Below are 12,827 nucleotides of genomic sequence, written 5' to 3' on the forward strand. Positions count from 1 at the left end.
ATTAGTAAAGAATTTGTTACCACTACCTTTCCTTTCAATTTTAAATTCCTCCATCTCCAAAATGCCAGAGTTTGTTTGATTTTATTCAATACACCTGCCCAAGTCCTATCACATGCCTCCTTTTCATCAATACCCAAAATAACTCCCAACGCTTTAAAATAGCCATTAGCTCTTTTAAAATGATACCTACACCCATTATCATTCACTAGCCCCACATACAAAACCTCAGTCTTTTCTACATTAATCTTAGCACCTGATGCTTTCCCAAAGAGCTCAAAACACTCCATCACTCTATTTACACTTTCCACATCTCTAACAGTAATTGCTAGTGTCATCTGCATATTGCTGCACAATGCTGACTCCACCCCTGGAATAGAAACGCCTCGGATCTGGTGGTCTGCTTTAAGGAGAGCCACCAGAGGCTCAACCGACATACAATATAAGGCGCAGACAATGGACATCCTGCCTCACCGACCTCTCCAATGGGAAAGCATCAGTAAGTAACCCGTTACATTTTACTCTACTTACTGCAGCACCGTATAGCAGCTGTATCCAGGCCACCACTTCTGCTCCCAAATCCAAAAGTTTTAAGCGTCTGCATTAGAAATGAATGTTCTACTCTATCAAAAGCTTTATTTAAATCAATGCTCAATACTACACCTCCCTCACCCTTCATATGTCTTATGACATCCCTTAAAGTGCAAATAATGTCTGCTATTTCTCTACCAGGAACACTGTAAGCCTGTGTCTCTGAAATAATACTTCCCATTACTTTATTAATTCTGTTAGCCAGCACCTTAGTTAAGATCTTATAATCTACATTTAAAATAGATAATGGCCTAAAATTTTCTAATCTTTTCCTACTTCCCTTGTTTTTATATATTATAGTTATTAAGCCAGTCGCCATCGACTCCGAGACTTCCTGAGATTGCTCCATATATTTGTACACATCTAATAAAACAGGTGCCAGTATATCCACAAATGTTTTGTAAAACTCACTTGTCAGCCCATCAGAGCCAGGGCTCTTATTTCTATGAGCAGACAAAATCGCCTCCCGTACTCTGTGACCGCCAAGTCTGTGTACACATGAGTCTTTCATCCTCTGATATTCTGGCATCTACATAGCTCAACACCTCTTCTATACATCCTTGATCATTGCATTCTTTTTTAAAAAGATTACTATAAAAACATTCTATTGTATCTAAAATCCCCACCAGATCATTCACTGTCTCCCCCCCTCTCATTCTCGATTTCTGTAATATAGTTTCTAGCCTGCTTCTTCTTTCTAACCCTAAAAAGAAGGATGTACATTTCTCTCCTTCTATGGCATACTGTACTCTACTCCTTACTATTGCCCCCATACATGCACTCTTTTCAAAGTTATGTACCGCAGCCTGAGCTTCCATAAAACCTGCCATATCATAACCTCCACCGTATCAACTTTTCCCAGCTCAATGTCTAGTCTTTTATTCAAAGCTATCCTCTCCCTCTTTAAAAGAAAATTCCTTCGTCTTGCATATTTAATGCTCAACCCTCTAATCTTCTCTTTTAGACCCTCCCACCACAATCCAATATTAACACTTTTAAAATCACTCAATATTTCTCTATTTATACAATCAGAAATCATATCAATATATTTTCCTTCTTTTAGTAGCTCAGCATTCAAACACCATACACCACCCCCTCTAGAAGGCACACTAGGACCCAGCAGGAAACCAAGAGAGGCATGATCACTTAATGTATTAAAATCATACCTAATCTTTTGTATATATTGCACAACATTTTCCGCCGCTAAACAATAATCTATGCGGCTTTGCCTGAGAACCTTCAAAACAACCTGCCTCCTTGAAAAAAACTCTGACCTGGATGCATTCCCCTCCATACATCACTCAGACAATGATCCTTCATTATCCCCAACAATACTCGCCTAGACATGTCAGAGCGCAACAAAGTACTCCTTGACGTGTCCAGTTTTGTCAATCTAACGTTAAAATCCCCAACCAATATACAGTTACCCACACAATGTTGCTCAAGTGCCTTAAAAAATACTTCTCGGTCACTCTCATTATTAGGTGCATAAACATTCAATAAAGTGTATTGCACATTTAGAAATTCAAATTTAACACTCAAAAGTCTACCCTCTTTATCCGCATACACTTGCCTAATATTCTGTACACTATCCCTCTTAATTAATATAGCAACCCCACACGTCCTCTCCCCACCATTATTATAATAAATCAAATCCATCCATCTCTTTCTTACTCCATCCATCATACTGTCAGTCCAGTGTGTCTCTTGGAAGCATAAAATATCAGCCTGTAGTAGACTCACTGTCTGTTCTAACTTTCCCATATTCCTTAGTCCATTAATATTAACAGATACAACACTCACCATAAGTACAATTAATATGTTGATTTTTCCCATCATCAAGACCCAGTCTTTTTCTTCTTCTTCTTGATCTTGCTCTTCCTACTTTCCTTTGCTTCTTCCCTCACCCTTTGGACTTCACCCGCGGACACTTCACTCTCAGAGTCCTTCCTCTTCGCGGATTCCCCCTTCACATCCATACTTTCAGGAATAGTGTCAGGTACAACCCCTCCATTATCTTCATCTCCCTCACCTTCAGATGTTTCCGTTTCCTGCTCACCTCCTCCTCCTCCTCCACCATCAGGCTCCTTTCCATCTGTGCAGTAGTCATCTAGGAATTCGAGCATCCATGCTCGCCCCAATTCCATCCCCCTCTGTCGCAGTAGATTCACCATCTCCTCCTCCTCCACCATCCTTGCCTCCTTTTTTCCCCGTCCTCCATCACGTCCCCCCCCCTCCACTCTCTCTTCTTCCATCTCCTCCTCCTGTTGTTCCATGTCTTCACCATCTGTTGGCCCAGTACACGTACAGCGCATTCTTCTCTCCCCACATCCATTACATGGTCTCTCTCTCTCTCGACGCACTCTCTTGCATAGTGCCCTTGTGCTCCGCATCTCCGACATAGAAAATCAGGACAGTCCCGTACTACGTGGCCAGACTGAATACAAATTCGGCACACTTTAACTTGCCTGTCATGTATCACTCGAAAGTACTCAGTCCCCTCCAACGTCTCAAACTTGGTAGAATATGGTAGTGAGCGCACCACGTCTGTAAACCGGACTTTACAGAATCTTGTGCCATCAGCGATCTCTGTTCCTGGCCATAATCTCCTCTTAATCCCAGAAACCGCCTTCACACCCCATCCTTCCAATTTTGCCACGATAGTATCGTCACTAATATACACTGGTAAATTCATGAAGGACACCACCAGCTCATCCGCTGAAATGTCCTCGCCATTACCGTGCACGATTTGATTTTTAGTCCATCCATTAACCTCTCCTTCCCATGGACATGGGACATCGTAATCTCATACTTCTGATCACCTTTAAATCTGCACCCTATCACCGTTCCACACGCCTCCTTTATCCCTCTCAGCAATTCCATCATCGTTAATTTCTTTTCCCCAGTGATATCCACCGCCACCGTACAAGTCTTATCATAGGACTTTTCCCTCGATGATGGTGCATCAGGAACTTTTCTCCATGTCCAGTACTCTTTGTCTGTTCCATCGCGTAGGTCGTTGTATCCATTGTTGTCCGTCCGATTAACTAATTATATCTGTATTTTTCCCTCCTTTCCTTCCCCCAGCAAAAGCTGCTAGGGGGAGAAACAACTCTACTAATAAATCAAAACAAAAATCAAATTCCACATAAATAACCAAACAAAAAAAAGATTTCAAAACGCAGCAACCAATTCCCCTCTCCTTCTCCTCCAATACCACCGCACCTGTAACCACTTCCTCAATTACCGAAAGGGGCGTATTCAGGCTGGTATGGCCGTAAGCAAGGGAACAACTCTTGGTACACTATATAAAGTCAATGTGTCACTCACTCTGAAAGGGACACAGAAACGTATCCACTTTGTGACACAAACTGAAGAAGCTCAACCCCTGCTTACATTTCCAATATATATATATATTTGAGTCTTGTTGGGGGGAGGAAGAGGGCATATCCTATGTTGATTTATGACAAGTTCATTGACTAGGGCCCTATAAAATAGGCGTTGCGGACCGAATCACGGAATCCAGACATTAAACCGAAATTCAACAATATTCAAACATTTATTGAACTTAGTAAGAAATCAACTAAATCTATTCAACTTGTTAGAAAACGCATTCATTTGCCCAAGTCAATCATAAGACATGAACAAAATGCATCAGTGATTCGTATTTCCATGAACTTTCTGGCACGGCACAGGAATGCCCCTGTCTGTGTGCATGTGTGCGGTGCGCGCGTATGTCTACACTTTGTGTAGCCGTTAGCGATGATGCTAATGATAACCTTCTTCTGGTAGGGAAGGAATGGCTTTCCCCAAAACCTTCGCAAGTAAATGTTAACTACAAAGTAGCCTATGCCTGCATGGCAGAATTATACCGTTATCATTTGCATCACTCCAGTGGCCATTTGTTCTACAGAAACACCGCTTAACCAAACAAAGGTCTCTTCCTGGTGCACGCTTGCATTTAAGGGTAACTACACCCCAAAATCTAAATGTCTTACATTTTTCCCAGACCTCACAAATGGTCACCTGATAGGGTTTAAACATTGTTGTGGACATAGAACATCCAATTGTGCTGTTTTGCTATTAAAAAGGTGTACTTTTGAGAGCGAAAACCTGCCAAAACAGGGACAAACGGTAAACGGGGAAATCTAAACGGAGAAAAGGGAACTTGGGAATTAACGGAATCAGGCAAAACATTGAAGGGATTTTATAGTGCCCTAACGGACTACAGACATTGACTGTCTCCTAGACTAAAAACAAAGGCTGCATGTACTGCCTATATTTTGAGGGAAACGCACTGTCCATTATTTGATTTGATCAGGGCAGGGCAGCACACACAAACTGCATTTAGTCCAATAACAATCCATGATATTATTAGGGTGATAAATAAAAGGCAGTTGCTCCATGACACAAGAGCACGCTCTACTGGGACAAAAAGCTTACAGCACCTGGTATTCCCAGGCAGTCTCCCATCCAAGTACTAACCAGGCCCAACCCTGCTTAGCTTCCGAGATCAGACGAGATCGGGCATATTCAGGCTGGTATGGCCGTAAGCGAGGGAACAATTCTTGGTACACTATATAAAGTCAATGTGTCACTCACTCTGAAAGGGACACAGAAACGTATCCACTTTGTGACACAAACTGAAGAAGCTCAACCCTTGCTTACATTTCCAATATATAGATATATATTTGAGTCTTGTTGGGGGGAGAGGGCATATCCTATGTTAATTTATGACAAGTTAATTGACTAGGGCCCTATAAAATAGGCGTTATGGACCGAATCACGGAATCCAGACATTAAACCGAAATTCAACAATATTCAAACATTTATTGAACTTAGTAAGAAATCAACTAAATCTATTCAACTTGTTAGAAAACGCATTCATTTGCCCAAGTCAATCATAAGACATGAACAAAATGCATCAGTGATTCGTATTTCCATGAACTTTCTGGCACGGCACAGGAATGCCCCTGTCTGTGTGCATGTGTGCGGTGCGCGATGTCTACACTTTGTGTAGCCGTTAGCGATGATGCTAATGATAACCTTCTTCTGGTAGGGGAAGGATTGGCTTTCCCAAAACCTTCGCAAGTAAATGTTAACTACAAAGTAGCCTATGCCTGCCTGGCAGAATTATACCGTGATCATTTGCATCACTCCAGTGGCCATTTGTTCTACAGCAACACCGCTTAACCAAACAAAGGTCTCTTCCTGGTGCACGCTTGCATTTAAGGGTAACTACACCCCAAAATCTAAATGTCTTACATTTTTCCCAGACCTCACAAAATGGTCACCTGATAGGGTTTAAACATTGTTGTGGACATAGAACATCCAATTGTGCTGTTTTGCTATTAAAAAGGTGTACTTTTGAGAGCGAAAACCTGCCAAAACAGGGACAAACGGTCAACGGGGAAATCTAAACGGAGAAAAGGGAACTTGGGAATTAACGGAATCAGGCAAAACATTGAAGGGATTTTATAGTGACCTAATGGACTACAGACATTGACTGTCTCCTAGACTAAAAACAAAGGCTGCATGTACTGCCTATATTTTGAGGGAAACGCACTGTCCATTATTTGATTTGATCAGGGCAGGGCAGCACACACAAACTGCATTTAGTCCAATAACAATCCATGATATTATTAGGGTGATAAATAAAAGGCAGTTGCTCCATGACACAAGAGCACGCTCTACTGGGACAAAAAGCTTACAGCACCTGGTATTCCCAGGCGGTCTACCATCCAAGTACTAACCAGGCCCAACCCTGCTTAGCTTCCGAGATCAGACTAGATCAGGCGTATTCAGGCTGGTATGGCCGTAAGCGAGGGAACAACTCTTGGTACACTATATAAAGTCAATGTGTCACTCACTCTGAAAGGGACACAGAAACATATCCACTTTGTGACACAAACTGAAGAAGCTCAACCCTTGCTTACATTTCCAATATATAGATATATATTTGAGTCTTGTTGGGGGAAGAGGGCATATCCTATGTTGATTTATGACAAGTTCATTGACTAGGGCCCTATAAAATAGGCGTTGCGGACCGAATCACGGAATCCAGACATTAAACCGAAATTCAACAATATTCAAACATTTATTGAACTTAGTAAGAAATCAACTAAATCTATTCAACTTGTTAGAAAACGCATTCATTTGCCCAAGTCAATCATAAGACATGAACAAAATGCATCGGTGATTCGTATTTACATGAACTTTCTGGCACGGCACAGGAATGCCCCTGTCTGTGTGCATGTGTGCGGTGCGCGCGTATGTCTACACTTTGTGTAGCCGTTAGCGATGATGCTAATGATAACCTTCTTCTGGTGGGGAAGGAATGGCTTTCCCCAAAACCTTCGCAAGTAAATGTTAACTACAAAGTAGCCTATGCCTGCCTGGCAGAATTATACCGTGATCATTTGCATCACTCCAGTGGCCATTTGTTCTACAGCAACACCGCTTAACCAAACAAAGGTCTCTTCCTGGTGCACGCTTGCATTTAAGGGTAACTACACCCCAAAATCTAAATGTCTTACATTTTCCCCAGACCTCACAAATGGTCACCTGATATGGTTTAAACATTGTTGTGGACATAGAACATCCAATTGTGCTGTTTTGCTATTAAAAAGGTGTACTTTTGAGAGCGAAAACCTGCCAAAACAGGGACAAACGGTCAACGGGGAAATCTAAACGGAGAAAAGGGAACTTGGGAATTAACAGAATCAGGCAAAACATTGAAGGGATTTTTTAGTGCCCTAATGGACTACAGACATTGACTGTCTCCTAGACTAAAAACAAAGGCTGCATGTACTGCCTATATTTTGAGGGAAACGCACTGTCCATTATTTGATTTGATCAGGGCAGGGCAGCACACACAAACTGCATTTAGTCCAATAACAATCCATGATATTGTTAGGGTGATAAATAAAAGGCAGTTGCTCCATGACACAAGAGCACGCTCTACTGGGACAAAAAGCTCACAGCACCTGGTATTCCCAGGCCGTCTCCCATCCAAGTACGAACCAGGCCCGACGCTGCTTAGCTTACGAGATCGGACGAGATCAGGCGTATTCAGGATGGTATGGCCGTAAGCGAGGGAACAACTCTTGGTACACTATATAAAGTCAATGTGTCACTCACTCTGAAAGGGACACAGAAACGTATCCACTTTGTGACACAAACTGAAGAAGCTCAACCCTTGCTTACATTTCCAATATATAGATATATATTTGAGTCTTGTTGGGGGGGGCATATCCTATGTTGATTTATGACAAGTTCATTGACTAGGGCCCTATAAAATAGGCGTTGCGGACCGAATCACGGAATCCAGACATTAAACCGAAATTCAACAATATTCAAACATTTATTGAACTTAGTAAGAAATCAACTAAATCTATTCAACTTGTTAGAAAACACATTCATTTGCCCAAGTCAATCATAAGACATGAACAAAATGCATCAGTGATTCGTATTTCCATGAACTTTTCTGGTACGGCACAGGAATGCCCCTGTCTGTGTGCATGTGTGCGGTGCGTGCGTATGTCTACACTTTGTGTAGCCGTTAGTGATGATGCTAATGATAACCTTCTTCTGGTAGGGAAGGAATGGCTTTCCCCAAAACCTTCGCAAGTAAATGTTAACTACAAAGTAGCCTATGCCTGCCTGGCAGAATTATACCGTGATCATTTGCATCACTCCAGTGGCCATTTGTTCTACAGCAACACCGCTTAACCAAACAAAGGTCTCTTCCTGGTGCACGCTTGCATTTAAGGGTAACTACACCCCAAAATCTAAATGTCTTACATTTTTCCCAGACCTCGACAAATGGTCACCTGATAGGGTTTAAACATTGTTGTGGACATAGAACATCCAATTGTGCTGTTTTGCTATTAAAAAGGTGTACTTTTGAGAGCGAAAACCTGCCAAAACAGGGACAAACGGTCAACGGGGGAAATCTAAACGGAGAAAAGGGAACTTGGGAATTAACGGAATCAGGCAAAACATTGAAGGGATTTTTAGTGCCCCTAATGGACTACAGAATGACTGTCTCCTAGACTAAAAACAAAGGCTGCATGTACTGCCTTATTTAGGTCATGCCCACAGGAGCCAACAGATGTCCATTGTTTACATGATCTCTTTATGCTGTGCAATATATCAGTGTGCCTAGTGTTTGAGTGAAAATAAAGTTTGATGTAATTTCAATCCTTAGAGTGCTACAATTTATTTTAACACAGTTCATAATTCATAGTAAGCTCATACTGTACATAAATAACACTGGATTAATTAATTGTTTTGAGGAAACTAAACAAATGGCTTCAACAAGAAAGATTGCGTGTTTAATCTTAACAGGTATTAAAAAGTAAAATACAAAAGCAGCCCACACAATTACATCACTATGAAAATATTCATATATAATATTAAAAAATACAATGCACGCAGTATTTGTTGTGTTTATCTGTATTTAATGAACAACATGGCTGGGTGTTGGTAGACAGGGACACAGGGCAAGATTCTAAACCTCACTGATCAGTGGACTCTTCAGGTTAACTAGGCCAGCACAGATGGTTAAGATGTTGTCCAGTTTCGGTGCCATGCTGATGGGAACATTCTGGGATAAAATCTTAAACACCTTCAGTCTCTGGATTGCTCTTTCCACATGTATGCGGACATTGGCTACTCGCCTGGTGCGTGTCGTCTCCTCATTGGTCAACTGATTGCGCCTGTAGGTGAAAGCAGGGATGTTCAAACTGACCCTTCTCTCATCAAGCAAATCTCGAATGGTGAACCCACGGTCCGCCATGACCTCATCACCAGCCCTCAGATAGTCTAGGAACCCACTGTCCATGGTGATAAACTTATCGCTGCTTCTGCCAGCATAGCCATCAGATATAAACATGATTAGCCCATTAGGGGCCACAGCGACGAGATATTTCACAGTGTTGCGTGATTTATACTGGCTGAAAGTGTCACTCCTTGAGTCGTGGTTTGTGGCTCTCTGCATGGCACTTTCGGCACAGTCAATGATGCAGGTGGTTCGAGGGTAGTTCCTCTGAAACGACAAGGGCATGGTGGCACGAATGGTCTCTCTTGGAAGCCAGGGGATCAGGACTTTGAACTGTTCACCCATCACGTCAATCCAGTGACTAATCACAATGCTTGCCATGGATGTAGACACATTGAAGCGGTGAGCAATATCTCCTAATATTAGGTTTAGTTTTAGTTTCATCATCGTCATAAGTATTTGGTCAACAACAGGAAGGGTAATTGATGGCTTACTGAAAGGCAACAACACCGTCACCAGGGTGAAGAATTGAACCATAAGCACTCCTGTATACAGCCGGGACCTAGCATCATCAATGACCGTGGTGCTGGTCACAGTAGGACCCATTTCTGCCTCGCACTGTGTGGCCAGACTGTGTTGTTGAACAGTAAATGTGATCAATATGTGACGGATCCTCCCATTGGGTCTGGGCATCTCGAAATTTTGGTGTAGCAGGCTCGGCCTCACAGACAGGCTGACAGGTTTCTGGAGCATCTAAAAAGGGGAAGAGAAAACATGGATGGAGCAAAATTAATGCAGGCATAGAGTCCTCTCACTACAAACATCACAATGGAAAAATGTGTACTACAACATTGCACTCACACGCACACACACAATCATCATCACAACAGCCTGCCACCTTGCATTGTATTTATGATGAAGACTAAGGCACACGCAGGCAGGCACACACACACACACACACACACACACACACACACACACACACACACACACACACACACAATTAATGATGTAGCTATCGTGGGCATTGTTTGTCCCATCTCCAAAACAATCAACTGCCTTAGCAAAATAGCGGTAGCAATGTTAATGTATGACAACTTCTTCATAATTAACAGTATTGTCAGCTTCATAGCTAAAGTTGCTGAACTTACCCTCAGATTCAAGTCTGCGTTTCTTTATCTGGGGGAGGCAGTGGTCCGCTGGTGAGTTGACGCCTCTTTGGCTGGGGGAGGGCGATTGTATCCCAACCACAACTCTGGGAAAGGATTATCCTTGGTAGGTTTTTGGTCAACAAAGTGATAGGAACAAACAAAAATGTTGAGGGGTGGTTTCTTTAGATTCAATGCCTTCAGCCAGGTCCTTGATTCCGAGTCGGTATCAGGCTTGCGAAAAAAATTTAAACAATGGAGCGCATGGACATTGCCTCTTCGTAGCTGGTTTGTGGTCGTAGCACTCTCTATCTAACCACTCGTTCAGGTGCTTTCTCTAGTTTTTGCAACCAACTACCGCACACGTCGTTCCCGAACCACTTTTCTTCATGTTGTAATTGTAATTTTTATATCCTCTTTGTCACTGCGATATCAGTGCTTTGTCGGCACAACGGAGCTAGCTAGCAAAACAAACCCAGCCCGGCAGAACGGAAGTGGATTGCATCGACGGGAGGAGTTCAGGAAGTAGAGCGGAAACGGCTCAAAAACTTGTCTATAAGTTTCTCGTTTTATTAGTCATGTGTTGTGTGTTATTGTTCCGCCTGTCACTGGTGCGGCTCGTCATTCGTGCTTTTGTAATTTCCAGTCATCGCACTGTATTGTTTTCGTGCGCTTTGGATGATTGTGTTTTGCGCATTGTTGCGCATCGTCCGCCTCCTGCTTTGTCGAGGCCAGAGTCTGTTTATTTGTTTGTATTCAGTAAAGTCGGTTGGACTTAGCGTCTGTGTCCTGCGTGTGACTCCTCCACCACATCCACATCAGCCGGTCTCCTGACAACATGGGTCTAGAGGTCTCTAGTGGTTGAGTCTTGGTCTGGGTCTCACTGGTTCTGTTCCAATCAGTCTTGTCTCCATCTATGGTATATTCAGTACCAATACACCAACGTCGTACACTCCAGACCTGGGTTCCAGTGCTTAATTTGAGCCGGATCTGGCACCTCTCAGATTTGACCTCATTTGTTCCAGCACCTATTTGCCCGGCTCCGGTACCTCACGCATTATTTATACAATTTGTTTACTGTTTGCACTGTAAACATTTAAAAAAGCAATCAGAGTTAAATCAAGTTGCCTCCTGGTTATTTCTCCAGCCTCCCAGAAAAACCATCATGTAAAAGCGCGGTGATCCTTCTGTGCAATCATCCTAATCCTTCCCCACTGATTACAGACCTGCTCTATTATTTCTACATATGTCCATCCACCGACGAAGTGCACGGGGGCAGTGCCGGAGCAGGTGCAATTTGGACGGAGGCTCAGTTCAAGACCAAACAAACGTATAACCCCTGGCTTGTCAAGCAACATTCAAAGCTTATAATTGTAATAGCCAGTTATAATTGTAATGGCTTAGCAGATAATAACAAAAGAAGAACAATATTTACATGGCTCAAAGAGAAGGAATATAATATCCATTGTTTACAGGAAACCCATTCAACAATTCTAGATGAAGTTGGGTGGAAAAAGGACTGGGGGGGGGCGAAATGTACTTCTCCCATGGGCTAAGAAACTCAAAAGGGGTGATGATATTAATTAACAGTAATTTCGATCTGAATGTGCAAATTGTCCAAACAGATACGCAAGGTAGATAGATTATTTTAAATATGTTATTGGACCATAAACAAATATGTCTCATTAACCTTTACGGACAAAATAATGATGATCTGAGGATGCCTCCCGCGACGGCGTGACCCGTCAGAGCTATAGTGGCCTTGCCATGCGGATATCCTCGCATGCGTTTGTTAACAATCTAGGTCTTAGTTGTTGAAGTGCATCGCACATATCTGAAGTGTCACTCGAGCTCCAAAAGAGAGACACACAGGGCAGTCACCAGGGAAGTGATGGTGTTATTACTGCACACAGGGCAGTCACCAGGGAAGTGAGGATGTTATTACTGCACACAGGGCAGTCACCAGGGAAGTGAGGGTGTTATTACTGCAGACAGGGCAGTCACCAGGGAAGTGAGGGTGTTATTACTGCACACAGGGCAGTCACCAGGGAAGTGATGGTGTTATTACTGCACACAGGGCAGTCACCAGGGAAGTGAGGGTGTTATTACTGCACACAGGGCAGTCACCAGGGAAGTGAGGGTGTTATTACTGCACACAGGGCAGTCACCAGTGGACAATAGAGGATACAGCCAGTTCATAGAGGAGCTGAAGGTGCTTTATGCTCAATACTGGCCAGAGGATTCAGGAGCACTGTATGGAGAAACAGTGATAGAATCTCTCTGCCAGAGGTTTGGCATTGACAGTCCAC

The 12,827-nt window shown here is 42.8% G+C and overlaps 2 non-coding genes and 1 pseudogene across 2 annotated transcripts; all 3 read right to left on the bottom strand.

The window, feature by feature from the left end:
- Positions 1–5,024: 5,024 nt before the first annotated feature.
- On the bottom strand, positions 5,025–5,143 carry LOC123485358. The gene has a single exon (XR_006658976.1). It is a non-coding gene; the product is annotated as a 5S ribosomal RNA (ribosomal RNA).
- A 1,149-nt stretch (positions 5,144–6,292) lies between these two features.
- Positions 6,293–6,411, bottom strand: LOC121562936. Its single transcript, XR_005999673.2, has one exon. It is a non-coding gene; the product is annotated as a 5S ribosomal RNA (ribosomal RNA).
- Positions 6,412–7,562: 1,151 nt separating this feature from the next.
- LOC123485362 lies at positions 7,563–7,681 on the bottom strand (annotated as a pseudogene).
- Between the last annotated feature and the right edge of the window lie 5,146 nt (positions 7,682–12,827).

The sequence above is a fragment of the Coregonus clupeaformis genome, unplaced genomic scaffold, assembly GCF_020615455.1.
Source record: "Coregonus clupeaformis isolate EN_2021a unplaced genomic scaffold, ASM2061545v1 scaf0661, whole genome shotgun sequence".
NCBI lineage: Eukaryota > Metazoa > Chordata > Actinopteri > Salmoniformes > Salmonidae > Coregonus > Coregonus clupeaformis.